Below are 3981 nucleotides of genomic sequence, written 5' to 3' on the forward strand. Positions count from 1 at the left end.
TCACTGCAAGCTCCGCCTCCCGGGTTCATGCTATTCTCCTGCCTCAGCCTCCCGAGTAGCTGGGATTACAGGTGCCCGCCACCTCACCCAGCTAATTTTTTTTTTTGTATTTTTAGTAGAGAAGGGGTTTCACCGTGTTAGCCAGGATGGTCTCGATCTCCTGACCTCGTGATCCGCCTGTCTCGGCCTCCCAAAGTGCTGGGATTACAGGCTTGAGCCACCGCGCCCGGCCAAAAGGGTTTTTCTTATTGCAGCTTCTTTGCAACTCTGACCATATTGTAATATTAATCAATCAATCAATCACTTGCCTTTGCTGATATTTGTGTACCCTCCCCCTGCCCTAAATTTATATATGGAAGCCTTACCCCCCAATATGAGTGTATTTGGAGATAGGGTCATTACAGAAGTAATGAAGGTTAAATGAGGGTATATAGGTAGGGCATTAATCCCACAGGATTAGTGTTCTTATAAGAAAAGTCAACAGAGAACTCCTGCTCTCTCTCTCCTCTCTTCCTTTTTGCACATGCACAAAGAGGAGGTCATGTGAGCATGGAGCCAGAAGGTGGCCATCTACAAGCCTGGAAAACAACCCTCATCAAATTGGCTGACACCTCGATCTTGGACTTCCCCCTCCAGAACTGTGAGGAATTAATTTCTGTTTAAGCTACTCAGTCTCTGGTATTTTGTTATAGCAGCCCAACTGAACTAATGAAATTTATTTAAATTATATTTCCCCCATTAGAATGCAGAAACCAAGCATCTCTATTTCCCAAATACCACCAGTACCTGGCATGGTAGCTTTCACATGGCAGGCACTCAATAAATATTTGTTGAATGAAGGATTAGTAATCAATAACATAATAGATATTATTATCCTCATTTTAAAGTGGAGAAAATTGACAGATATGAAAGGATGCTTAATACTCACAACCTAGGGACACAAATGGCATTTCCTTAACCGAAGTTAGCTGAAAGTGGGCCAGGATCAAATAACATCTTCAGACACAAACTACACTAAAGATTGCTTTAGCTGATCCATGAGAAGGGTCATATTTGTTCCAATTTCACTCTAGTGTCCTCTCTGTAAAAGGGATTAGAGATTTGCCAATCCACATCTGGTTCACTCCCTGTAAATCAATGCCCTCAGAGTCAGTAGACAGATGCAAAGCTTGAAGGAATTTAATTGCCAAAGGCAATATGGGGATATGAGAGGATGAGCATTTGCTGTCTCCTGAGAGACCTCACAGGGTGGCATTGCCCCGTTCCAGGGTCTGGTCTATGCCCTGCAGGTTTAGAAACTGAATCTGTCAGCACACTGAGTGTGGATCCATTTCTCAGCTTCAACTCTAATTAATTAAGCTTAGAGAGCTGATGCATGCAACCAGCATGTCAATTTATTGATTCACAAGAGGCATAAAACCGCCACTGTGTCTGGAACACTCGTCTCCATACAGCTTGCACATTCTTTCAATGAAGTCAGACCTCCAAGGAGGGCAAGTTATCAGAAAGTTGCTTAGTGAGCATGGAATTCAAAAGAGCGAGCTAGTTAGATGATTCAAACGTTTAATGGCATTAAACTGGGAGAGCCGATACTGCCACGTTTACTGTAGGAACAGTCTTTCCAAAGGTGTTGGATTATTCAAAGCTGTTGGCTGAGGCATCGTCTCCAGTGGGCATTTCTTACATGGGCTCTGCTGATGTTCACCATCCTCATGCTCCTGTTTTTATGCTTTCCATGGCTGACTAACCCTGCTTTGACTGACTCTTTTAGTCTTTTTACTTGCTAAACTGTCAGACACATTCTGTCTGTTTCAGATGACTTTGTCCGTTGGTTTTGATCCCCCCCATGCAGTTGAAAACCCATGTATAACTTTTGACTCCTCCAAAACTTAACTACCAGTAGTCTACTGTTGACCAGAAGCCTTGCTGACAACAGAGTTCATTAGCACATAATTTTGTATGCTATATGTACTATATACGCTACTCTTACAGTAATATAAGCTAGAGAAAAGAAACTTATTAAGAAAATCATAAGGAAGATAAAATATGTTTACTATTCATTAAGTGGAAGTAGATAATCACAAAGATCTTCATCCTCATTGTCTTCACATTGAGTAGACTGAGGAGGAGGAGGAAGAGGAGAGGTTGTTCTTGCTGTCTCAAGGCCAGCAGAGGGAGAAGAAAATCCATGTATAAATGAACCCATGCAGTTCAAACCTATGTTGTTCAAGAGTAAACGGCAATGTGATCCATAACCTGGGACATTCTACAAGATAACTCAGTTGGATATTTCAAAATGTTAATATCAAGAAAGAATGGCTGGACTCCTCTGTTAAGAGTCATCATAATGAAGTATAACGCATGAAATGTGATTGGGTTCAGGTTAAAAATATAAATGCAACTATAAGAGATATTGTTGGGAAAAAGGTGGAAATTCAAATATGAACTTGTTATTCAGTGGTGTTATGAACAATTGCTAATTTTATTTGGTGTGATAATGGTAATGTAGGGGACTGTGTGTGCCCCAGAGATGTAGGCAGGGTGTTTAGCGCTGAAGAGTTACAATGTCTGAAACTCAGTGTCAGATGATTCAGCCCAAAACTAACAAACAATGTCTACCTATCTACACAGAGAGAAGCAAACATGGCAAAATATTAGCAATGTCAAATCTAGGTGGAGAGTAAATGAATATTTATTTTACTTTTCTTTTTAATTTTACTTGAAGTTCTGTGATACATGTGCAGACCACGCATGTTTGTTACATAGGTATACATGTGCCATGGTGGTTTGCTGCACCTATTAACCTGTCATCTAGGTTTTAAGCCTTGCATGCGTTAGGTATTTGCCCTAATGCTCTCCCTCCCCTTATTTTACTATTCTTTCAACTTTTCTCTATGTTTGAAATTTTTCATATTACAAAGTTAAATGAAAGAATATAATGTATTATAATAAGTGGTTTGTAAATGTAGTGGTAAGAATAAAAATTAAGCAATATTTACTAAAAAGTAACATTTGAGAACCTAGGAGATGATTCTCTCTTGGGTAATTGGGTAATTCCTTCACCTCCCTAGGTTTCTGCTTTCTCACTTCAAATCAGGGACGTAGAGTTGGGTTAGGACAATCTTTGGTGTCTATTGTGCTGTAATATCCTAGAGTTTGATGTAAAGTATGAATGTACTCAATTTTGTTTGCTCTCTCTTCTTAGGTAAAAAGACATCCCTCAACTATGGTAAACAACAACAACAACAACAAAACAAAACAAAACAAAAAAACCCTGCATCAATTTGATAAATAATCCTCCCCGTTGATATCACTGTTTTTTTTTTTTCTGCACATCTTACTGGTATTTAAATGCTGAGCTTACACTTTCCATGGGCATGCTTAAAGACTAAACAATAGTTGAATTCTAAATTAATCAACTGACCAACCAGTAAGCATTTATTAAGCAACTCCTTTGGAACCATCTATCTGTTAGGTGCTGTGGGAGCACAAAAGAAGTAGGACATCGGCCGGGCGCGGTGGCTCAAGCCTGTAATCCCAGCACTTTGGGAGGCCGAGACGGGCAGATCACAAGGTCAGGAGATCGAGACCATCCTGGCTAACACGGTGAAACCCCGTCTCTACTAAAAAATACAAAAAACTAGCCGGGCGAGGTGGCGGGCACCTGTAGTCCCAGCTACTCAGGAGGCTGAGGCAGGAGAATGGCGTAAACCCGGGAGGCGGAGCTTGCAGTGAGCTGAGATCCGGCCACTGCACTCCAGCCTGGGTGACAGAGTGAAACTGTCTCAAAAAAAAAAAAAAAAAAAAAAAAAAAAAAAAAAAGAAACTATCAACAAACCAAACAGACAACCTACAGCATGGGAGAAAATATCTGCAAACTATGCAGCTGACAAAGGTCTAATATCCAGAATCTATAAGGAACTTAACCCAAAATCAAACAACCTTATTAAAAGTGGGCAAAGAACATGAACAGACACTTTG

General features: G+C 40.4%; 1 long non-coding RNA gene across 1 annotated transcript in view; it reads left to right on the forward strand.

The window, feature by feature from the left end:
* The window catches only part of LOC108531700 (uncharacterized), a 32917-nt gene extending 29609 nt beyond the window's left edge, over window positions 1-3308 (forward strand). The window contains exon 5 of the long non-coding RNA XR_001886246.1: window positions 3206-3308. This is a non-coding gene — a long non-coding RNA (uncharacterized LOC108531700). The remainder of the gene's footprint in view (window positions 1-3205) is intronic.
* The last annotated feature ends 673 nt before the right edge of the window (window positions 3309-3981 follow it).

Source organism: Rhinopithecus bieti, unplaced genomic scaffold (genome assembly GCF_001698545.2).
Source record: "Rhinopithecus bieti isolate Rb0 unplaced genomic scaffold, ASM169854v2 scaffold_9978, whole genome shotgun sequence".
Taxonomy (NCBI): domain Eukaryota; kingdom Metazoa; phylum Chordata; class Mammalia; order Primates; family Cercopithecidae; genus Rhinopithecus; species Rhinopithecus bieti.